Here is a 26,180-nt window from a genome sequence, read left to right on the forward strand (position 1 = left end):
CCAAGTAGGTTTTATGAAGGGTAGATACATGAGTGATATTGTCAGAAGAGTATTAAATATTATAGATGTTGCTGAATATAATGCTGATAAAATAGGTATAATATCATTAGATATTTTTAAAGCTTTTGACTCTGTACAATGGGAAACTATTAAAACAATTGTTGAGGTACTAGGTTTTGGTAATAAGTTTATACACGTTATTTCAAAACTGTATCAAAAAAGTAGTGCAAGAGTGAAGGTGAATGGAAGGCTGACAGAAGAGATAAGATTGGAAGCGGGTACAAGACAAGGATGTCCCCTGTCTCCAACATTATTTTTATTGGTTATGGAAATTTTGACTAAAATGATAGAAAAAGATGAAGAATTGGAAGGGTATAAGGGATATAAGATAAATCTGTATGCGGATGATACTTTGATTATTTTGAAAGATATAGAGAAAGATTTGAAAAAGATACATAAGCATTTGGTCATGGGGGATTTTAACCTGCCATCCATCGGTGAAACGTCTGAGGTAGCTCGGGAGTTCATGGCTTCCATGATGGCCATGGACCTGACTCAAGTAATTCATGGCCTTACTCACATAGGTGGACACACTCTGGACTTAGTTTTTATCTCTGGTCAGTGGTCGAGTGGCCTTGATACAGGGGATATAGGCATTGAACCCTTGTCATGGTCTGACCACTCGCTCCTTCGACTTGACTTTCTAACTGCCGCACCCCGTCACAGGGAGGCGGAACTGACCAGGTGGTTCCGCCCCCGGCGCCTGATGGATCCTGATAGGTTCCAGATGGAGCTTGGGCCATTTCCTGAGACTCTGGCTCACGACTCGGCTGAGGACCTGGTGGCCGCCTGGGATAGTGCGGCCGCCGGGGCTTTGGACTGTGTCGTGCCTTTGCGGCCTCTGACCCGGCACCGAACTCACTTAGCTCCTTGGTTCTCCGAGGAGCTGAGGGAGATGAAGCGCTGGAAAAGACGCCTAGAGAGTGGTTGGAGGGCCAGTCGGTCCGAATCTGACTTGACACTGGTAAGATCTCATATTAAGACCTACCTAGTGGCGATAAAAGCGGCGAAATCTAGCTATATTGCCGCTCTTATCGCGTCATCAGATAATCACCCAGCTACCCTGTTTAGGGTGACCCGCTCCCTCCTCCATCTGGGAGTGCGGGATGACCCCTTGCAGGGCCGAGCTGAGGATTTTGTACAATATCTGTATGATAAAATAACTCAGATTCGGGAAGACTTGGCCGCTGACTGGGTTAGTTCAGACGAGATGACTGAGGCAGGTCTTGAGAGTGTTATCTGGGAGGAGTTCGATCCTGTGACTCCCGAGAACGTGGACAGGATCTTGGGATGGCTGAACGCGACCACATGTTTATTGGACCCGTGTCCCTCCTGATTGGTGCTGGCTTCCCAGGAGGTTACACAAGGCTGGCTCCAGGGGATTATTAATGCTTCTTTGAGTGAGGGTGTCCTGCCGGCCGCCTTGAAAGAGGCGGTGGTGAGGCCCCTCCTCAAGAAGCCCTCTCTGGATCCGGCTGTTTTGGCTAACTATCATCCAGTCTCCAACCTTCGTTTTATTGTGAAGGTTGTTGAGAGTGTGGTGGTGCAGCAGCTTCCCCAGTACCTGGATGAAGCTGTCTATTTAGACCCGCTCCAGTCCAGTTTCAGGCCTGGGTACAGCACAGAAACGGCATTGGTCGCGTTGGTGGATGATCTCTGGAGGGCTCGGGATAGGGGTTATTCCTCTATCCTGGTCCTGTTAGATCTCTCAGCGGCTTTTGATACCATCGACCATGGTATCATGTTGCACTGGTTGGAGGGATTGGGGGTGGGGGGCACCGTTTTGCGGTGGTTCTCCTCCTATCTCTCCGACCGGTCGCAATCTGTGTTGACAGGGGGGCAGCGGTCGACCCCGAGGCGCCTTGTTTGTGGGGTGCCACAAGGGTCGGTTCTCTTGCCCCTCCTGTTCAACATTTATGTGAAGCCGCTGGGTGAGTTCATCCATGGTTTTGGGGTGGAGTTCCATCAGTACACTGATGACACTCAGCTGTACATCTCCACCCCAGACCATCCCAACGATGCCTTGGAAGTGATGTCCCAGTGTCTGGAGGCCGTGCGGGTCTGGATGGGGAGAAACAGGCTTCAACTCAACCCTTCCAAGACTGAGTGGCTGTGGCTGCCGGCGTCCTGGTATAGCCAGCTGGTGCCATCGCTGGTTATTGGGGGTGAATCACTGGCCCCCACGGAAAGGGCCCGCAACTTGGGCGTCCTCCTGGACACACGGCTGTCTTTAGAAGACCATACGACGGCCGTGGCCAGGGGGGCTTTCTATCAGGTTCGCCTGATACGCCAGTTGCGCCCCTTTCTAGATCGGGACTCCTTACGCACGGTCACTCAAGCACTCGTCACTTCTCACCTGGACTATTGTAATGCTCTCTACATGGGGCTCCCCTTGGGGTGCACCCGGAGGCTCCAACTGGTGCAAAATGCGGCCGCGCGGGGGATTATGGGAGCGACGGGGTGCTCCCACATGACACCTCTCCTGCGTGAGCTGCATTGGCTTCCAGTGGACTTCCGGGTGCACTTCAAGGTGTTGGTGACCACCTTTAAAGCGCTCTATGGCTTAGGGCCAGGGTACTTACGGGACCGCCTTCTGCCACCAATTGCCTCCCACCGGCCGGTTCGCTTCCACAGAGAGGGCCTCCTCAGGGTGCCGTCAGCCAGACAATGTCGGCTGGCAACCCCCAGGGGGAGAGCCTTCTCTGTGGTGGCACCTACCCTCTTGAACGATCTACCCCCAGAGATACAAGTGATCCCAGACCTCCGGACTTATCGTTGGGCCCTTAAAACTTACTTTTTTCAGTTAGCCGGGCTGGCCTGATTCTATGTTGGTTTTAAAGTTTGATACTGATTTTTAATTGAAATGTTTTAAATTATGGGCCAAATTTCATTTAATTATTTTTAAAATTATTTTAACTTTTGTGTACAAATGTTTTTATTTTGGCTGTTCACCGCCCTGAGTCCGAAAGGAGAAGAGCGGTATATAAATCTAATAAAAGATAAAGATATCTGAGCTGCATTCCAAGCAGCAAAGCCACTAGTTTTAGATCTCAACCGATATTCCAGTTGTACTTGGTGTACTGGATGTGCTTCAGCAACAGTTCCATGTTTTTGTATGTTTCTTTCATGTGTGCAGCATAGCCAACAGGTACTGAAAGGTGTACATTGCAACTGTATAAAAAAGGAAGGTTTCTATAAAATGGTATGTAATAGGTTAAATTACAGGTTATTTTCATGGTTAGCAGCCAAAAATCTATACAATACAATACACCCAAAAGTGTTCAGGAAGCAAAATCTTCATTGTCCAGTGAAATCTGGGTATAAACGAAAAGAATATCAACCAGTATATTTAGTGAACTCACAGTTAATGGTGAAAAAGTGAAACCCGAAAACAAGATGTATTTTGTTTGGCTCAAGAGTACAGGAGGAGAAGATAAGCACATGGTGAGGAAAGTGGTTGGGAGAGGATTAGAAGGTGAAACCCAAAATCCAGAATGATGAAAGAGTGAAAGTAAAAGGAGGAAAGAGAAAATGGAGGTGGTGCAGCGAAGACGAGACATGACAGAGTGAGCAAGGCGAGAGCAAGGTGAGACGATGGGTGGTAGACAGCAGAAGCTGGAGAGAAATCAGTGGCCCAGGACAGCAGTGAGAGAAGCGAGAAAATCAAAGGAAAACAAATTGAAACGGAGAAGGAGCAGTAAATAGCAGAAGGTCGGAGAAGGTAGAGAAGGCAGAGAGAGGTGGAGAGAGGCCGGGACGTGGTGGCGAGAGCGACGGGAGTGAGCGAGGAGACAGAAGGAAGAAGTGATGTACTGGAGGAACAGAGAGAAACAAACAGCGATGAAGTAGTGGAAGGCAGCAGAAGGTCGGAGAAAGTAAAGGAGACAGAGAGGACGGGATGAGGCGGCGAGAGTGACGTGAGTGAATTGGTGGTAGACAGAGGAAGATCAGAGAAGGAAACTGGCATCCTAGAGGGACTGTGAACCAAGGGAGAGGAAAGTAGAAAGTGAACTGTGTTGGAGAAAGAGAAGAAAGGTTCGGGAGTGGAAGAGAAAGGAGGGACATTGGATACAGAAGAGAAAGAAAAACGAAGAAGAAACAGAGGTTTTGATAGAAAGTGTGAGGTTAATAGGAGGCTAGTTAAACAAGTGAATATTAAAGTGGTTTAATGTATAAGCTATGTATAGATAGTTAACATAAAGATAATAGTCATATTGGAAATCAATTTAGAGTTATAAGTATATCCCATTTATAATTGATCAATAGTTATATATATTAATTAATTTGATCATTGTGAAAATATTACTTATAGATATCTATATAAATATATAGTGGTAACAAATAATTAGTGGTTAGTAGAAAATAACTTTGTATAAATATACAAAAGTATGAAGGCTATTGCTTAACGCATTGTAAGCCGCCCTGAGTCTCCAGAGAAGGGCGGCATATAAATCAAATTTTTTTAAAAAAAAATAGAGATTAAGCTAAGGTAATAAGAGGGGACCAAGGTATAAAGAAGTGTGATTTAAGAAAATAAACAGCATTGAATACATGGTATTGCTGAGATTGGATATAAGGGGAATTGAGTAGATCTGAATTAAGCTGAGAGTTAATTAATAGAGTATTGTATCAAATAAACCTGAAATACTATGACAACAACACTGAGAACAGGAAAGAAAACAACATCAAGCCCATCAGTGACAGCCTCATCCCCATCAGGTCAGAGAACGATAGAAGGAATGTTGGGGGCAGAAAAACAGAGCGTAATATCAAACAAGCAAACTATGCAGACAACATTATTGACCATTCAGGAAATGATGATGAAGATGCAGAAAACAATGTCAAAAAACCACATGGAATTGAAAGGTGATATAAATAAATTGGACAATAAGATAGAGACGATACAACAAACAATCGAGAAAAACGAAGAAAGGATAAAGACAGTGGAAGTGAGGTAGGAACAAACGGAAAAAAAGGTGGAAATAGTAGACAGAAAATTTATCCAATCAGTGGAGGAAACTGAATCCAAAAAAAAGGTGATATACTTTCTTCTCGAACCCACACAAATCTTGGTCCCGGCTAGACATGGCATGGATGAATGGAGATGTAGGAAAGGATATAGAAGCAATAGAAATAATGCCAAACTCCTGGGCTGATCATAACCCTCTAAAAATAATTTGGAAAGGACAGAAAAAAAGGTAGGAGAAGGTGGACACTGAATCCCCAAATCTTAAAGGAAAAAGAATTTATCTCAAGGATTAAAAAAGAAATGGAATCATTTTTTAAAGAAAATACAAAGCAACCAACCTCATTACAAATTGTATGGGATACAGCTAAAGCAGTGGTCATCAACTGGTGGTCCGTGGACCACTGGTGGTCCGTGAGAAAATTTTGGTGGTCTGTGGAGAAATTTTCGTATTTTTGCATTTTTGCAGGTGGTGCAATACAGAAAAAGGAGCGCAGCCCTCGCCGTCCGGAATGAATGGTACTGTTGTGGGGGGGAGGGGGTGGCACAAGCAGGAATAAGTGGCGTTTGCGATGGCTGGAAGCTGCGGGAGCGAAGCACTACTTTCATTTGCACGGCAACAGCATTCCGCCTTGGTATATTTGCACCAGCCAGTGGTGCAAGGCAGCCCTTGTCTCCTGCCGCTTGGGACTCGGAGCGGTAAATGGCGTCTGGTCCGGGGAGCAGCCGGATTTTGCTCTTCATTGCGGATGCCAGATCGGCCCCCTGCAAGCTCTCGTCTCTCGAGGAGCGCTCCCTGAAGCGGCGCTGGAAACTTTGGTCAGGCTCCTCGAGAGACAAGAGCTTGCAGGGGGCCGATCTGGTGTCTGCAATGGAGAGCAAAATCTGGCTTCTTCTCTCTGCTGTAAGTGCGGCATCAGGATTCCGCCTTGGTATATTTGCGGCACAAGGCAGCCCTCATCTCCTGATGCTTGGGACTCGGAGCGGTAAATGGTGACTGGTCCAGGGAGCAGCCGGATTTTGCTCTCCATTGGGGATGCCAGATCGGCCCCCTGCAAGCTCTCCTCTCTCGAGGAGCACTCCCTGAAGTGGTGCGGGAAACTTTGGTTGGGCTTCAATAGATCTAGATAAATGGCAACAGTTATGGGAAAGGAATTATAAATTAACAATGTCCACTGCATATAAGGAAAATCAATATAAAATGTTTTATAGATGGCATATGCCCCTTGAGAAACTGGCAAAAATGTTTAAAGATAAATCAGCTAAATGTTGGAAATGTCACCAGTTACCAGGTTCTTATTACCATATGTGGTGGACATGTCCAGAAGCTAAAAATTATTGGAATAAAATTAAGATATGGCTGGAAGAAATGATACAACAACGTATTGATTTAAAACCAGAACTGTTCCTATTGGGTATCCTGCCAGAAAAAATTAGCAAAGAAAATATTTATTTGATTATACATGTAATAACAGCTTCAAGGATTGTTTATGCACAACATTGGAAAGCAGAGAAAATACCTTTGGAAGGAGAAGTAATTAAAAAGTTTTTAGATTGTGCAGAAATGAATAGATTGACTTTGATGACTAAAGAAAGAGAAGATTCAGAATACTTTAAGATACGGAATCAATTCTACTAATGGTTAGAAAAGTGATACAAATAAGTAAATTAATAGTTATGTATAAAAATGCTATAATCAGGATATTTTGTTAGTGATGAATTGTTGTAATTGATTCGATGAGAACAAAGACAGAAGAAATAACAAAAAGAACAATTGGAGACAACACCGAGATGTCACATGGAAGGAATGACTGATGCATTAAATGTTTGTTTGTTTAAAAAATAAAAAACTTTTTAAAAAAAGAGCCTGTATGAGGATTTTGAATTGATATTATTGGAAGTGTATAATGATGTATTGGAGAAAGCCAAACTACCAGACTCCTGGACAGAAGCTTTTTTTTTTTTATTTGATTTATATACCGCCCTTCTCCGAAGGCTCAGGGTGGCTTACAATGTGTTAAGCAATAGCCTTCATACTTTTGTATATTTATACAAAGTCAGTTTATTGCCCCCACAATCTGGGTCCTCATTTTACCTACCTTAGAAAGGATGGAAGGCTGAGTCAACCTTGAGCCTGGTGAGATTTGAACTTGCAGTAATTGCAGGCAAGCTTATATCTCTCTTATTCCAAAAGAAGGTATAGACCCCAAACAGATAAAAAACTACAGGCCAATCTCGTTGTTGAACACAGACTACAAAATTTTTACTACTATAATTGCGGAAAGATTGAAAGTAGTATTAAATGAAATAATACATTCGGATCAAAATGGATTTCTACCCGCAAGGCAAATTAGAAACAATATAAGAATGGTGTTAAGTGACTTCCGGCGGTGACGTCAGTGGGTTAGGAACGAAGGGAACGGCACTCCGCTCTCGAAGTCCCTAATATCCTTGATTTGAGAGCTGATTTAGGCGCTATCAACCTTGGAGAGGTCGATAGAAGAAAGGGGAACTTCCGAGGACCTCAGGGAGCGCAGCAACCCCCCTGAAGGTTCAGGAAAACCCCCTTAACTCGGATCGAGGAAGAACCAGCCATCCCGGCTGGCCTGAAACGGTGACAGCTGTTTAGAGGGAAGCGAAAATCATATAAAAGAAAGCATCGGTGGAGATCGAGAGAGAGAAGTAGAGTCTTAAAAGGTACATTTGCATTTGCAAGCTGCAGGGAGAAAGCAGGCGGAAGGAATCTCCAGGCAAGTGAGAAAAGCGGTGAGTGAAAGTGAGTGGAGGGGGAATCCATCTTGAAAGTGACAGCACATAATTTGACAGCAGGCGAAATTGGAAGAAATCCAGAGGATCGGATATTTAAAGAAGAAAAGACAGAGAAACCCCAGCTTATCTGGAACTGAGCGAATGCGGTGGGTATCGGATTTAAAACACTTTCGCTTCTCTGACAGCTCGGCTTTCAGATTGCAACAGTAGCGGATGTTTAACGTGTATTGGACGCATAAAGAAAGAACGACGGAGAAGCCTCATCTGGCTGGAACTAAGCGAACGGGGCGAGCACTGGACCTATAAAATTAATTTTTCTTTCGAAGACTTGGACTAAGAATTTTGGAACATTTGGATAACACTTGGACATTTGGAGACTTTGTTACTTTGGGAGGAGACTGCTTTGGACATTGATTGGATATTTATTGGACCTTTACTGGATATTGACTATTTAACGTAAGGAACTTTGGGATTTGGGACACCCAAAGAAGGTGCGATGGAGAAGATTTCTTTATCTGGAATTAGGAGAGCGGGACGAACGTTGGACTTATAATATTTTGTTTTTCTGAATGATTGGACATTGGAATACTTGAATAATATTCTTCAAAATTGGAAACTTGGATATTTAGAGCTGGACTGGACTGAAGGACACTTAAACTAGAAGACACTGGCTGATTGGAAAATCAATAGCATAAAAAATCAGTAATCAAGATCGTCTAACATCAGTGATCAGGAAGTAATATATATATCGTTCTGAACTTTTACTTAAGCTGTCTATCTAGACCCGCTCCAGTCCGGCTTCCGGCCTGGGCACAGCACGGAAACGGCATTGGTCGCGTTGGTGGATGATCTCTGGAGGGCTCGGGATAGGGGTTGCTCCTCTATCCTGGTCCTGTTAGACCTCTCAGTCCTTTTGATACCATCGACCATGGTATCATGTTGCACCGGTTGGCGGGGTTGGGGGTGGGGGGCACCGTTCTGCGGTGGTTCTCCTCCTACCTCTCTGACCGGTCGCAATCTGTGTTGACAGGGGGGCAGCGGTCGACCCCGAGGCACCTTGCTTGTGGGGTGCCACAAGGGTCGGTCCTTTCGCCCCTTCTGTTCAACATTTATGTAAAGCTGCTGGGTGAGATCATCTGTGGCTTCGGGGTGGAGTTCCATCAGTACGCTGATGACACCCAGCTGTACATCTCCACCCCAGGCCACCCCAACGATGCCCTTGAAGTGATGTCCCAGTGTCTGGAGGCCGTGCGGGCCTGGATGGGGAGAAACAGGCTCCGACTCAACCCCTCCAAGACCGAGTGGCTGTGGCTTCCGGCATCCCGATATAGCCAGCTGATGCCATCGCTGGCTATTGGAGGCGAATCACTCACCCCCACGGAGAGGGCTCATAACTTGGGAATCCTCCTGGATGCGCGGCTGTCTTTAGAAGATCATTTGACGGCCGTGGCCAGGGGGGCTTTTTATCAGGTTCGCCTGATACGCCAGTTACGCCCCTTTCTAGATTGGGACTCCCTACGCACAGTCACTCAGGCACTCGTCACTTCCCGCCTGGACTACTGCAATGCTCTCTACATGGGGCTCCCCCTGGGGTGCACCCGGAGGCTCCAGCTGGTCCAGAACGCGGCCGCGCGGGGGATTATGGGGGCGACGAGGCGCTCCCATGTGACACCTCTCCTGCGTGAGCTGCACTGGCTCCCGGTGGTCTTCCGGGTGCGCTTCAAGGTGTTGGTGACCACCTTTAAAGCGCCCCATGGCTTAGGGCCGGGGTATTTATGAGACCGCCTTCTGCCACCGATAGCCTCCCACCGGCCAGTACGCTCGCACAGAGTGGGCCTCCTCCGGGTGCCGTCCGCCAGACAATGTCGGCTGGTGACCCCCAGGGGGAGAGCCTTCTCTGTGGTGGCACCCACCCTCTGGAACAACCTCCCCCCAGAGATACGTACAATAACAGACCTCTGGATTTTTCGTCGGGCCCTGAAAACCTATTTATTTCAACTAGCTGGGCTGGCTTGAGTTAAATTTTAAATTGATTTTAAATCGGATTGTTTTAATTTACGGCCAAAATATTTAATTATTTTAAACTGTTTTTTAAATTTTGTATGTTCTGTTGTTTTTTTTTTTTACCTTGGCTGTTCACTGCCCTGAGTCCTATTTGGAGAAGGGCGGTATAGAAATGGAAACAAACAAAAAAAAAAAAAAAACAAACAAACAAACAAACAAATAAATAAATAAATAAATAAAAGTGGATGGTCTAATTTAATATTTATCCTGTGAATTATCCGTTTATTATCTTGTTATCATATGTTTAGAGTTTAAGGATTTAAATTACACTACATTTACTATATTTATATATACTGTACCTATATATTTATACTATAAGAATTAGAAATTAATAGTACTTGATATTTATCTAATTGATATTTATTTAATAACGTAAGAGATATATTAGGTAATTAAATATTTAATAGTAACAATAACTAACTGATGAATTGTTAGAATATTATACTTTTCCCTCACTCCCTCATTTTAATTTTCCTTATTGATATTCTATATTGCTGAAAAATACTGAAAGAATATTGAAAAAAGAAGGAGAAAATTTGGGTGCAAACTTGATAAACAGATTTAGAAACAGTGATCAGTATATGAAACTTTGGGAAATAATAAAACAAAGAATACGAATGGCAACTACAAGCTCAGTAATAACTACTAAAACAAGCAAGAAAACACCCTCGAGCCAGATGATACTTATGGCTTCCCTGGCCCAACAAAAGGTAGCTGAAACCACGGAAAAGGACAAGACGAGCCCCGCTCTTAGCATGCAAAATATTCATGCTGCATTAGCAATGATCCAGGAAGGAATGAACAGAATGCAAGAAACGATGGCCCACAATCATGAAGAGACAAGGAAAAACTACGAAGAATTGAGGTTGGATGTGGGTGAAATAATAAACAATATTAAGAATATGGATGAGAAAATAGAAAAAATTCAACAGAATATAATGGAAAATGAGCAGAGGATCCATAAAGCGGAAGAAAGAATTGAGCACACGGCTAAGAGAATGGAGAGGATGGAACAAGATCAAGGGGCGTTTAATAAGGAAACGGAGGATTCATTAACCTATCTTGAAACCTTTTATTTAAGGTTTCAAAATGTGGAAGAACAAAAGGATGAGGATCTAGGGGATATAATGATTGAGATATTGGCAAAGGTAACCCAAAGAGATAAGGAAGAGCTAAGAAATGGAATAGACGAAATTTATAGAGTCCACACTAACTATGCAAGAAGAAATAAACTACCAAAGGAAATACATATTAGATTTACGAAGAAATCGATAAAAAAAGAGATTTACAGGAAAATGAGAGAAGAGACAACGATGTACAAAGGAAAAGAAATTCTAACTCTCAAACAAATACCAAGAAGAACAAGAGACCAAAGAAGGAACTATAATTTCTTAACTACGCAGCTGAACAAATTTAAAATAAAATTCCGTTAGCTACTACCGGAAGGATTACTTATCTCTTGGGAGGAACAAAAGTATAGGATTGATAGTTTAGAAAAGGCTCAAGACTTTTTTAAACAACATTTCATCAGCGAAGAGGAGCAGGAAAGAGGAGAAAAAGCGGAATCCAGGAGACATTTGGCACAGCGGACAGAAAGAGAAGAAGAAGATCAAGAAGATAAAAGAAGAGCAGAGAGAGAAAAAATGGAGAGAGAGAGCGAGGGAAAAGACACAAAGAGTTACTAGAAACACAACAAAACTGAAAATAACAAACAGATAAACCAATAGAGATGGAAGGAGAATTAAGAATCATTTTGATTAATATAAACGGACTCAATTCACTAATTAAAAGAAAATACATTTTTAAAAAACTGCAAAAAATTGATATTGACATTATAACACTACAAGAAGTTCATATCAAAAGACAACAACAAAAATTGTTGGAAAATCAAAAATTAGGAAGATTATACACGTCCCTAGGAGACCATAAAAAGAGAGGAATCGCGAGACTTCCGGTGGCAACGCGTCGTCGAGAGCAGCTCCTTTCAGAGCGCTAGCCCCGCGATCTGTTAAAGCCGCTTAAACAGCGAAAAACAGCTGTTTAGCGGTTTGAAAGTTTTCCCCTCGGGAAAAGAGGGGAAAGAGAGCAGCCAGGCTGAGGTTGAGCTCCCCAAGAGTCCCAGGAACAATTCTGGGGCACGAAGGGTGAGAGCTCCCTAGAAACCTGACACAAGCTCCGGACCCGGGACGCTTCTGCATTTTTTTATTTTATTTATTTATTTTAAATTTATATACCGCCCTTCTCCCTGAGGACTCAGGGCGGTGTACAGCCAGAATTAAAAAAAACATAAAATACAAATATTAAAAAACAATTAAAATATATATAAATTTGGCCCAAAATTAAAAATACAAATCAATTAAAACATTTAAAATTTCATCTTAAGCCAGCCCGGCTTGCTGGAAAAAGTGGGTTTTAAGGGCACGGCGGAAGGCACTAAGGTCTTGGATTCTCCTTATCTCTGGGGGCAACTGATTCCAGAGGGTAGGTGCCCCCACAGAGAAGGCCCTCCCCCTGGGGGTCACCAGCCTACATTGATTGGCTGATGGCACCCTGAGGAGGCCCTCTCTGTGGGAGCACACGGGACGATGGGAGGTCGTTGGTAGCAGCAGGCGGTCTCGAAGATAGCTAGGCCCGATGCCATGGAGCGCTTTAAAGGTGATAACCAGCACCTTGAAGTGCACCCGGAAGACCACTGGGAGCCAGTGCAGCTCGCGCAGGAGCGGTGTTACATGGGAGCGCCATGCTGCTCCCGTCACTACCCGCGCTGCTGCATTCTGGACCAGTTGGAGCCTCCGGGTGCTCTTCAAGGGGAGCCCCATGTAGAGAGCGTTGCAGTAGTCAAGGTGAGAGGTGACGAGGGCATGAGTGACTGTGCACAGGGAATCCCGATCAAGAAAGGGCCGCAATTGGCGAATCAGGCGAACCTGACAAAAGGTCCCCCTGGTTACAGCTGTCAGATGTTCCTCCAAGGACAGCTGCATATCCAGGAGGACTCCCAGATTGCGAGCCCTTTCTGTGGGGGCCAAAGACTCACCCCCAATAGTCAGTGATGGAGTCAACTGACTATATCGGGATGCCGGGAGCCACAGCCACTCAGTCTTGGAAGGGTTGAGCTTGAGCCTGTTCCTCCGCATCCAGATCCGCACAGCCTCCAGGCACTGGGACATCACTTCAAGGGCATCATTGGGGTGGCCTGGGGTGGAGATGTACAGCTGGGTGTCATCAGCGTATTGGTGGTATCTCACCCCGAAGCCACGGATGATCTCGCCCAGCGGCTTTACATAAATGTTGAACAGAAGGGGCGAGAGGACCGATCCCTGTGGCACTCCACAGATGAGAGGCCTCGAGGTCGACCTCTGCCCCCCTGCCAACACAAACTGTGACCGGTCAGAGAGAAAGGAGGAGAACCACCGCAACACAGTGCCTCCCACCCCCAACTCTTCCAGCCGGTGCAGCATGATACCATGGTCGATGGTATCAAAAGCCGCTGAGAGATCTAACAGGATCAGAACAGAGGAGCAACCCCTGTCCCGAGCCCTCCAGAGATCATGAACCAACGTGACCAATGCCATTTCTGTGCTGTGCCCAGACCTGAAACCTGACTGGAACGGATCTAGATAAGATGTTTCTTCCAGGAATTGTGGGAACTGTCGCGCGACCACACTCTCCACAACCTTCGCCATGAAGCGAAGGTTGGAGACAGGACAGTAGTTGGCCAATATTGCCGGATCCAGGGATGGCTTCTTGAGGAGAGGCCTCACCACCACCTCCTTCAAGGCAGCGGGGAAGTGGCCCTCACTCAGCAAAGTGTTGATAACACCCTGGAGCCAGCCTCGTGTAACCTCCCGGGAAGCCAGTACCAACCAGGAGGGACACGGGTCCAGTAAACAGGTGGCCGCACTAAGTCTCCCAAAATCCTGTCCACATCATCGGGAGTCACAGCGTCAAACTCCTCCCAGATAACATTCTCAAGACTATTCCTCATCACTCTGCCCTGATCTACCCAGTCAGAGTCCAAATCCCCCCGGATCTGAGCGATTTTGTCATACAGGTATTGTCCAAAATCCTCCGCCCTGCCTTCCAAGGGATCCTCCCACACTCCTGGATGGAGCAGGGAGCGGGTCACCCTAAACAGGGCAGCCGGACGATTCCCTGATGACGCAATAGAGGTGGAAAAGTAATTAAACTTTGCCGTCTTTATCGCCACTAGGTAGGTCTTAATATGCGACCTTACCAGTGTTCGATCAGATTCAGCGAGACTGGCCCTCCAACCGCTCTCCAGGCGTCTTTTCTGGCGCTTCATTTCCCTCAGCTCCTCGGTGAACCAAGGAGCCGCACGGGATCGGCACTGGGTCAGAGGCCGCAAAGGCACGACTCGGTCCAAGGCCCCACCAGCCGCCCGATCCCAGGCGGCTACCAGGTCCTCGGCTGAGTCATGTGCTAGAACCTCAGGAAATGGCCCAAGCTCCATCTGGAACCTCTCAGGATCCATCAGGCGCCTGGGGCGGATCCATCTAATTTAGCAGAACAAGACGCTGCGACCATCCCTGCAACATTTTAACACTATTTTGGATACAAAGCAGGCAGAGCAAAGACAGGAGGAACTCCAATTGCAAGACTTAAACTTTAACTCCTGTGTATTGAATACTTCCTTCTTGATTGCTGTGGGAAGAAAGTGAAAGGAAATGGCGCCGAGCCTTAATTGGGTGTGGTAGCGAAAGTTAACTTCAAAGTACTCATCTGTGCTGACAGTTTCTGCTGCTAATAAATGAGACTGGTCTCAAAAGAAAGAAGAATTAAATTGGACTGTAGAGAAATTTAAATTTACTGAGGACTGAAATTAATTGGAAATTGAGTTAACTTCTGGGAGTGGTTGCTGTAAAAGTTTTAATTTGGAACTGAAAACTTGAAAATGGCTTCTAAGCAAATAAAGATTGCTGGGGCTAAAATTACTGTGAGCTCCCCTATTCCACCACCCAAACCGCAATCTTTGACAGCTGCAGCAGAACCACAAGTTTTAACCCTGGAAGCCTTGCAGCAAGCCTTAAAGCTGCAAGCCTTCTCTTTAGAAGAAAAATTTACTTCTGTTCTTGATGAAAAAAATAAAAGTGGTGACTGATAAAATAGATGAAGTAACTCTAGAAGTTACAGAAATCAAGGATGAAATTCAAGCTCGCAATAAGGCAATTAGAGAAGACATTATTTTTGCATTTAAAGGTCTGGCAAGTCATATTGAAGGGTTAGATGAAAGACTAGAGGAAGTTAATCAATAAAATGTGAATTTGGAGAATAAAATGGGAGAAGTTCAGACTCAGATAGAAAAAGCAGATTTAGAGGTGATGATGATGCAATACAGATCGATGGAATTTGCTATAAGAGTAAGAGGCCTGAAAGAAAATACCCAAGAGAATTTGAGAGAGATCTTTGCAGAAGCCTTTGTACAAATAATTCAAGAAAGAAAGGAGGATCTGGATTGGCAAATGGATAAAATTTATCACGTTAATTCATGGGTGGCCGGGCAGAGAAATTTACCAAGAGATATTGTAATTTACTTTACAACAAGAAGGCTAAGAAATATGATATTGCAGGCTTCCTACAAAAACAAACTTCAAGTGGCAGGGCAGGAAGTTCTAACACTAAAAGAAATTCCTCCCAAAATGTTTTTTTTTTTATTGAGAAGTTTTATAAGAAATACCAACATTTTCACCCCCCACCCCTCCTTCCCCTCCCTCCCCCCCCACCCCCCTCCCTAGACTTCCCAGAACAAGCACAGGGTATAGCATTCACAAACCAAAAACTAGAATATGCTAACAAATTATTACATTTCATATTCTCCCTAGGTCCTTAACTCCTTATAACTCAAAAAAAAAAACAAACCCAGATATAAACTACTTAAAATTATTTCATTCATAAACTATATGAATCTTCTTATTCGGATATTTCTTCTGTATATAATCAATCCATCTTCTCCATTCCGATATATATCTCTCATTTGAATGGTCTTTAAGATATGATGAAATTTTTGCCATTTCTGCCAAATGCACAACTTTTAATGTCCATTCCTCAATGGTGGGTGGATCTTCCTTCTTCCAGTACTGTGCCACCAGTAACCTGGCAGCCGTTATTAAGTTCAAAACCAGCTTAGTCTCTATTACAGTACAATCCGTAACTATTCCCAACAGAAAGAACTGTGGTGTGAATTTAATTTTTTTCTTCAAAATGTTTTGAATAATCCACCATATTTTTATCCAAAAAGCCTTAATTTTTTTACATGTCCACCATATATGAAAATATGTAGCATCTTCACACTCACATCTCCAACACTTGGGTTGTAAGTTTGGATACATACAAGCTAGTTTTTTTGGATCTACAGTCAGGTCCAGAAATATTGGGACATCGACACAATTCTAACATCTTTGGCTCTATACACCACCACAATGGAGTTGGAATGAAACAAACACAATGTGCGTTAACTACAGACTGTCAGCTTTAATTTGAGGGTATGTACATCCAACTCAGGTGAACGGTGTAGGACTTACAGCAGTTTGCATATGTGCCTCCCACTTGTTAAGGGACCAAAAGTAATGGGACAGAATAATAATCATAAATCAAACTTTCCCTTCTTAATACTTGGTTGCAAATCCTTTGCAGTCAATCACAGCCTGACGTCTGGAATGCATAGACATCACCAGATGCTGGGTTTCATCCCTGGTGATGCTCTGCCAGGCCTCTACTGCAACTGTCTTCAGTTCCTGCTTGTTCTTGGGGGCATTTTCCCTTCAGTTTTGTCTTCAGCAAGTGAAATGCATGCTCAATGGGATTCAGGTCAGGTGATTGACTTGGCCATTGCATAACATTCCACTTCTGTCCCTTCAAAAACTCTTTGGTTGCTTTTGCAGTATGCTTTGGGTCATTGTCCATCTTCACTGTGAAGCGCCGTACAATGAGTTCTGCAGCATTTGGCTGAATGTGAGCAGATAATATTGCCCAAAACACTTCAGAATTCATCCTGCTGCTTTTGTCAGCAGTCACATCATCAATAAATACAAGAGAACCAGTTCCATTGGCAGCCATACATGCCCATGCCATGACACTACCACCACCATGCTTCACTGATGAGGTGGTATGCTTAGGATCATGAGCAATTCCTTTCCTTCTCCATACTCTTCTCTTCCCATCACTCTGGTACAAGTTGATCTTGGTCTCATCTGTCCATAGGATCTTGTTCCAGAACTGTGAAGGCTTTGTTAGATGTTGTTTGGCACACTCTAATCTGGCCTTCCTGTTTTTGAGGCTCACCAATGGTTTACATCTTGTGGTGAACCCTCTGTATTCACTCTGGTGAAATCTTCTCTTGATTGTTGACTTTGACACACTTACACCTACCTCCTGGAGAGTGTTCTTGATCTGGCCAACTGTTGTGAAGGGTGTTTTCTTCACCAGGGAAAGAATTCTTCGGTCATCCACCACACTTGTTTTCCATGGTCTCCCAGGTCTTTTGGTGTTGCTGAGCTCACCGGTGCATTCCTTCTTTTTGAGAATGTTTCAAACAGTTGTTTTGGCCACGCCTAATGTTCTTGCTATCTCTCTGATGGGTTTGTTTTGTTTCTTCAGCCTAATGATGGCTTGCTTCACTGATAGTGACAGCTCTTTGGATCTCATCTTGAGAGTTGACAGCAACAGATTCCAAATGCAAATAGCACACTTGAAATGAACTCTGGGCCTTTTATCTGCACATTGTAATTGGGGTATTGAGGGAATATCACACACTTGGCCATGGAACAACTGAGAAGCCAATTGTCCCATTACTTTTGGTCCCTTAACAAGTGGGAGGCACATATACAAACTGCTGTAAGTCCTACACTGTTCACCTGAGTTGGATGTACATACCCTCAAATTAAAGCTGACAGTCTGCAGTTAACGCACATTGTATTTGTTTCATTCCAACTCCATTGTGGTGGTGTATAGAGCCAAATATATTAGAATTGTGTCAATGTCCCAATATTTCTGGACCTGACTGTAAATGCCATCTATAAAACATCTTGTAAAAATTCTCCCTTAGATTTTGTGCTTGTGTAAATCTTACATTTCTAACCCATATTTTTTCCCATGTTTCCATCGTTATTGGTTCACCTACATTTTGTGCCCATTTTATCATACAGTCCTTAACTAAATCTGTTTCTGAATCTATTTCCACTAATGCATTATACAACCTTTTTATATGCATTTGACCTTTATCTCTTATTTGCTTTATCAAATTCTCATCCTGCTGCAAAATACCAGTTTTTTGGTCTTCTCTCCATCTGGCCAGCAACTGTCCGTACTGAAACCAAGTCTTAATAATCCCTTCTTCTCTTAATTGCTCCATAGATTTTAATTGTAATCTGACTCCTTCCTTATAGAACAGTTCCTTATATGTAATCTTATCTTGCTTTTGCTCTAAATTTATGTTCTCTATCGTGTGTCTGGGTGCTGTCCATATTGGTAACCTATCATTTAATTTATATTTATACTTTTTCCAGACACGCAATAGAGCATTTCTTAATATATGACTTTTAAAAGTCTTATCTACTTTCTTGTCATACACTAAGTAAGCATGCCAGCCATATACCAAACCATATCCTTCAATATTAAATATCTCTTCCTCTGTTAGGTTTATCCAGTCTGTGATTGCTGAGAGGGCAGCGGCTTCATAGTACAGTCTTAAATTGGGCATCTTAAGGTCACCTCTTTCACGAGTATCTTGCAATATCTTTTGTTTAACTCGTGGTTTCTTCCCTGCTCACACAAATTTATTTATGCCCTTCTGCCATTCCTTCAAGTTTTCATCTTTTTTAAGTATAGGTATCATTTGAAAAAGAAATAAAAATTTTGGTAAAATATTCATTTTTACAGCGGCTATCCTTCCCAGCAAAGACAGTTGTAGTTTTTTCCAGTTGTCCATCTCTTTCTGTATTTTGTGCCATAATGGTTCATAGTTGTACTGATATAATTTCATATTTGCAGTCATAATATAAACCCCCAGATATTTAACCTTCTTAACTACTTCAAATCCTGTTAACCTTTCTATCTCTTCTATTATTTTTGTTTTAGCTGCATTTATTTTAAAACCAGATACTTGTCCATATAAGCAGGTTATATCCATCAAGGCTGTAATCGATTGTACCAGTTGGGTTAAGGTAACAACCAGGTCATCCGCAAATGCTCGTAACTTGTACTCATGCTGTCTAATTTTAATTCCCTTTATTGTATTCATCTCGCGTATCTTGTTTAATAAAATTTCCAGCGTCAAAACAAACAATAACGGAGACAAGGGACAACCTTACCTTGTTCCTTTTTCTATGTTAATGTTGTGGCCCCGCCCTCTGAGCCTGTCCCATCGGAGGAAGAAAGCTCCGAGCATGAGGAAGAGGAGTCAGCCAGGCCTCCCTCTCCAGGCCCCTCCCCTCTGGCATTGTCTCAGGTGCCGGCCGAGGGAGAGGAGATTAGCAGGGAGACAGGTGGCTCGGATCAGAGTGATGGAGAAACATCATTCCTGGACGCACGCCTCCGAAGGCGTGATAAACGATTGCAGCAGCTCAGAAGGCGTGCTAGGGATTAGAACTGAGTCACTGGACCACACCCCAGAGACTATATAATAGAGGGTAGTGGTCAGTGATCCTTGTGACGAACAAAACTAACCTTGGATAGTCACTAAAGCCTCGTTCGGAACTACGGAGAGAAAGATTTATTGTTGTCGGACATTTGGAAGCTGAGTATTTGTCTTTCTGTTTTTCTGTGAAAATAAAGGCACTTGGCAGACGGTGTGTAAATCGCTGCCAAGTTGGAGATAAGACCTGGGTGCGTTCCAAAGTGTTTCCTTAACCCTCGGCTGGCTGTGTTTGTGTGTGTGTGTGGACGGGGACGGATCATCTTGTTCGTCACCACATACTCCATCGTTAACCCACGATGGACCAACAGCTGCAGCAGCAGATACAGCAGATGCTGGAAGCCAATCAGCTTCTGCAACAGCAAGTAGCACAGCTAACTGCCCAACTTGCTTTGGGAAATGCTCCTGCAGCTCCACCTCCTCCCCCTCCCCATCCGAGATGCCCAGTGAACGTGCCAGATAGGTTTTCTGGGCAGCAGGAGATGTTCCCGGCCTTCCTGGGACAATGCCAACTGTTCATGGCGATGAGGCCGGAGGATTTTCCGGATGATCGGGCTCGGGTGGCATTTGTTATCAGCTCCCTCTCTGGCACTGCCGCCCGATGGGCCACGCCCCTGTTGTTGCAAGATAGCCCCTTGCTCCTGGACTTTCAGGGCTTTTTACAACACCTGCGCACCATGTTTGAGGACCCCCTCCGGGTGCAGACGGCAGCGAGGCGCATCAAGGACCTCCACCAAGGCAAGCGCCCCCTGCAGGACTATATTGCAGAGTTCCGACTGCTAGGCCAGGATTCGGCTTGGAATGAGGTGGCGCTGATGGATGCCTTCCAGGACGGCCTTTCCGACGAGATGCAGGACGAGCTGGTTCGTGTGGAGGCGCCACCGACCCTCGACGCGCTGGTGACCCAATGCCTGCACATCAACGCCCGCCTGCAATGGCGACGGCCCCATCGGGCTCTTCCGGAACCATCGACAGCGTCGGCACCCCCGCTTTTCGCACCGACAGCGCTCCGGACCGCACAGCGTTTTGTGGCGACGGCTGAGGAGCCCATGAAGCTCGGAGCAGCCAGACCTCAACTGACAGCCCAGGAGCGGATGCGGAGACGTCAAGGGGGGTTGTGCCTCTATTGCAGTGAGGCTGGACATTTTGCTGCCTCGTGTCCCCGGAAGCGGAGTGGACCGCGCAAGCCTGTTCCAGAGTCTCGGCGTGACCAGCCGGGAAACGGGCCAGGCCTGGCCTAGGGGAAACTCTGGGTCAGGCACGTGACCATGCCCCGCCAGAGTCGGCGGCTGTGGACTGTGAGCCCCCTCGGCACCTGATTTTGAACACCTGGGTCTTGTTGGCTAACCGGTCGGAGGGGCTCCAGGCGCACGCGCTGGTGGACTCAAGGGCCACCACAAACTTTATGGAGCAGGCCTTTGTGGCCCATTACAAAGTCCCCTTGGTTCCAGTGGACCCTCCGTTGAGGGTCGAGACTATCGATGGGCGGGAACTCGTGGCAGGGCCCATCAAATTCGCTACCCAGCCCTTGCGCCTCGCCATTGGGAACCACGAGGAGGCGATCCAGTTTTACGTAACGGCGGATCTGCACTTTCCCTTGGTCCTGGGGATGGCCTGGCTTCGGGCGCACGACCCTCAGGTGGCGTGGTCGAGAAACGCCATCTCGTTCCCGAGCCTGCAGTGTGTCGACCACCTTTGCCACACCTGTGCTGGCCAGGATGTCTCTGCCTCGAACATCTCCTTGCCTCCGGAGCTGACGCCCTTCGCAGACGTGTTCAGCGAGAAGGAGGCGGACCGCTTGCCCCCGCACCGACCCTACAACTGCGCGGTGGACCTGATGCCCAACGTGCCCCTGCCCTCGGGACGCCTGTACTCCATGTCGGAGCCCGAGCTGGCTGCCTTACGGGACTTTCTGGAAAAGAACCTGGCCCGTGGGTTCATCCGGCCTTCGACCTCCACGCTCTCGGCCCCGGTCCTCTTCGTTAAAAAGAAGACAGGGGACTTGCGCCTGTGTTGCGACTACCGGCGCTTGAATGCCATCACAGTGTGAAATCGCTACCCCCTGCCGCTGATCCCGGAGCTGATGGAGAGGTTGCGGGAGGCCTCGATCTTCACTAAGCTCGATCTCCGAGGGGCCTACAACCTGGTGCGCATGCGAGAGGGGGACGAGTGGAAGACGGCGTTCGGCACTCGGTACGGACACTTCGAGTATACCGTCATGCCGTTCGGGTTGACCAATGCCCCCGCGGTCTTCCAGCACTTGATGAACGACGTGTTCCGGGACATGCTGGATCGGTTCATGGTGATCTACTTGGATGACATTTTGATCTATTCCCAGACCCCGGAAAGTCACCTCCAGTATGTCCGCCAGGTCCTGCAGTGCCTGCGGGAGCACCAGCTCTATGCGAAGTTGGAGAAATGCTACTTCTTCCAGACTTCCATAGAGTTCCTCGGGCACATCATCACCCCCGAGGGCATCGCGATGGACCCGTGCAAGGTGGAGGCCTTGCGCAGTTGGGAACCCCCGCGTCGGGTGAAGGACGTCCAGTGTCTGTTGGGATTCGCCAACTACTATCGGACCTTCATCCCGGGCTTTGCCACCCTGACCTTGCCGTTGACCCAGCTCCTTCGGAAGAAGGTTCCGTTCCAGTGGGGGCCCCCGCAGCAGCAGGCCTTCAAGGTCCTCAAGCAGGCCTTCCTCACGGAGCCAATCTTGAGGCACCCCAATCCACACCGTCCGTTCGTGGTGGAGACAGACGCGTCCAACGTGGCGATTGGGGCGGTGCTGCTACAGGCTCCAGTGGATGGCGGCACTCTTTTTCCCTGCGCATACCACTCCCGGAAACTCAACCCTTCCGAGCGCAACTACACCATCTGGGAAAAGGAGTTGCTGGCCATCAAGGCCGCGTTCGAGGCTTGGCGACATCACCTCGAGGGGGCCCGACACCAGGTGGAGGTGCGGACGGACCATCGGAACCTGGAGCACCTCACCACGGCCAGGAAGTTGAACCAGCGGCAGATCCGGTGGTCGTTGTTTTTCGCCCGGTTCAACTTCCACGTCACCTACATTCCGAGCAACCTCAACCAGAGGGCGGATGCGCTATCCCGTAAGCCGGAATACTTTTGCCCCAAGGACTCCCTTCCCCCCCGGACGGTGCTGCCAGCGGACTCCTTGGCCGCGGTCCAGCAACCGGTGGACCTGCGGGCTCAGGTGCTGGAAGCGCAGCGACGGGACGACTGGTTGCAGCAGCGGAGAGCGGACGTCGGCCCCGCGTCCCCATGGACCGTGGAGGAGGGCTTGCTCAGACACCGGGGTCGGCTGTACGTGCCCACGAGTCCGCTCCGAGCCCTCGTCATGTACCAGTGCCATGACAACCCCGTGGCGGGGCACTTCGGCTTCTTTAAGACTTTGAACTTGGTGACGCGGACTTTTTGGTGGCCTCAGGTACGGCACGACGTGCACGCCTACATGATGTCCTGTGTGACGTGCCGACAGGCCAAAGCCGCATCCGGCCCCCCTCCTGGACTCCTCCAGCCGCTGCCGACACCAGAGAGACCGTGGGGAGCCATCTCCATGGACTTCCTGACAGCCCTGCCCCTGTCCGCTACGTACACGACCGTCCTCGTGGTGGTGGATGCGCTCACGAAGATGGCACATTTCATCCCGTGCCGCGGCCTGCCCTCGGCCCGCACCACGGCTCGCCTGTTCCTGCAACATATCTTCCGCCTCCACGGCCTGCCGTACCGGGTGGTTTCGGACCGCGGGGCCCAGTTCACGGCCCGCTTCTGGAAAAGCCTGATGGCCGCGCTGGAGGTGCAGGTGTGCCTGTCGTCGTCGCACCATCCGGAGACTGACGGGGGCACGGAGAAGGTCATCGGCATACTGGAGCAGTACCTCCGCTGTTTTGTCAACCAGCAGCAGGACAACTGGGCCGAGTACCTTCCCCTGGCGGAGTTCGCTTTTAATAACTCCCAACACACCTCCACCCAGATGACCCCATTCCATGCCAACGTCGGATACCATCCACGGCTTTTCCCGTTGACCATCATGGACTCCCCTGTTCCCGAGACCCGGGACTTCCTCTCGGAGCTGCAGGCGGTGCAGCAACTGGTGCGGCGGCAGCTGATCTGGGCGAAAGAGGATTATAAATGGTTCGCCGATCGTGCCCGCCGGGCGAGGCCACCGCTGGAAGTTGGAGATCGGGTGTGGCTGTCCACGAAACACCTCCCCACGGACCGGCCGGTGAGGAAACTGGCCCACCGCTTTATCGGTCCCTTCCCTATCGAGGCGGTCATCAATCCGGTGGCCTACCGGTTGACTCTACCCCGCTCCATGCGGCTCCACCCTGTTTTTCATCGGTCCCTCCTGGTCCCTGAGGCCCCCGCGAGCCATCTCCGCCGCCCGCCGACGCCTGCCCCCCCAGCCGCAGCCGACGAGGACGACGCCTTGACGTACGAGGTGGACAGTATCCGGGACTCCCGTTGGCTGAAGGGGCGCTTCCAATACCTCATCGCCTGGAAGGGGTACGGGCCCGAGGATTTCACCTGGGTGGACACGTCTGCCGTTCAGACCCGTGACCTGGTGCGGGCTTTCCACGAACAGTTCCCATCCCGACCCCATCCCGACCGTCAGACCCGGGGGAAGGGCCCTGCGGTGGGGGATAGTGTTGTGGCCCCGCCCTCTGAGCCTGTCCCATTGGAGGAAGAAAGCTCCAAGCATGAGGAAGAGGAGTCAGCCAGGCCTCCCTCTCCAGGCCCCTCCCCTCTGGCATTGTCTCAGGTGCCGGCCGAGGGAGAGGAGATTAGCAGGGAGACAGGTGGCTCGGATCAGAGTGACGGAGAAACATCATTCCTGGACGCACGCCTCCGAAGGCGTGATAAACGATTGCAGCAGCTCAGAAGGCGTGCTAGGGATTAGAACTGAGTCACTGGACCACACCCCAGAGACTATATAATAGAGGGTAGTGGTCAGTGATCCTTGTGACGAACAAAACTAACCTTGGATAGTCACTAAAGCCTCGTTCGGAACTGCGGAGAGAAAGATTTATTGTTGTCGGACATTTGGAAGCTGAGTATTTGTCTTTCTGTTTTTCTGTGAAAATAAAGGCACTTGGCAGACGGTGTGTAAATCGCTGCCAAGTTGGAGATAAGACCTGGGTGTGTTCCAAAGTGTTTCCTTAACCCTCGGCTGGCTGTGTTTGTGTGTGTGTGTGGACGGGGACAGATCAGTTAAAAGCATCTGTTAAACCACCATTAACTATTATTTGCGCTGTTTGTTTTTGATATATTGCCTTAATAGATTGTACAAATTGTTCTCCAAATTGCATCCTTTCTATTAATTTTAGTAAAAATTGCCAATTCAATCTATCAAAGTCTTTCTCAGCATCCAAAAACACTAGCACTGCAGGGACCTGGTTGTTCCTTCCCAGATACTCTAATAAATTAACAATTTGCCTTACATTACTCTTCATTTGTCTACCATTTATAAAACCAGTTTGATCATGGTGAATCATTTGCTGCATGACTATCATTAATCTATTTGCCAAAATTTTAGCAAATATCTTATAGTCTGTATTTAATAATGAAATCGGCCTATAATTTTTAGGATCTGTATCATCATGCCCTTCTTTTGGGATCAACGAGATAAATGCTGTCTTCCAAGTTGTAGGTACCTCTCCTCCCTGTTGTATATTGTTAAATAATTCTTTCAATGGTTCTACCATTTCCTCCTGTAGAGTTTTATAATAAATAGCTGTCAAACCGTCCATCCCAGGAGCTTTACCCACTTTCAACTGCTTAATTGCTAACACAATTTCCTCGGAATTTATCAATTGATTTAAACTATCCCTCTGCTCATTTGAAATTGTATAAATATTCTCTTTCTGCAAATATCTGTCTATATCTATATCTTTAATTTTATCACCAGTATACAGCCTTGAATAAAACTCTAAAAAAGATTTTTTAATCAGTTGTTGCTCATAAACCTCTTTACCTTTATATTTTATTTTCTCTATTGTCCTTGATTTTTGCTTTTTCCTTAACAAATATGCTAACCACCTGCCTGGTTTATTGGCATTATAAAAAGTATTATGTTTTGCATATCGCAAATTAGTTGCCACTTGATCTGCTATTAACATATTAAATTGACCTTTCAATAAATTGATTGCCTCTTTGATTTTCTTATCTGTTGGATTGGCTATTAAAGCCCGTTCCTGTTTACTAATCTCCTCTTCTAATTCTTTTCTTTTTGCCCCCTGTTTCTTTCTGTATTTATTATTCAAATATATCAAAATTCCTTGCATATATGCTTTACTTGCATCCCATACCATTTCCATAGATGTGCCCTTTTGCATATTCATAACAAAAAATTCTTTCATAAGTTTTTTACACTCTTTTACATTTTCTTCATACCTAAACAAATTATCATTTAACCTCCAGGACCTCCTGGGCCCTTTCCCATACTCCAATTCCAGCCAAACTGGACTATGGTCTGTCAATGTTCTTGAGCAAATCTTCATATTCTTCACCCTAGATAAAAGATCATTAGTAATTAATATAAAATCAATCCTTGAAAAGGAATGATGTCTGTCTGAGAAAAAAGTAAAATCTTTTTCTTCCGGATTTGTTTCACGCCAAATATCTCTCAACTCCCAATCATCCATCATTTCCCAA

Source organism: Pituophis catenifer, unplaced genomic scaffold (assembly GCF_029215685.1).
Source record: "Pituophis catenifer annectens isolate HBS135680 unplaced genomic scaffold, rPitCat1.0.hap2 SCAF_5, whole genome shotgun sequence".
In the NCBI taxonomy this organism is placed as follows: Eukaryota; Metazoa; Chordata; class Lepidosauria; order Squamata; family Colubridae; genus Pituophis; species Pituophis catenifer.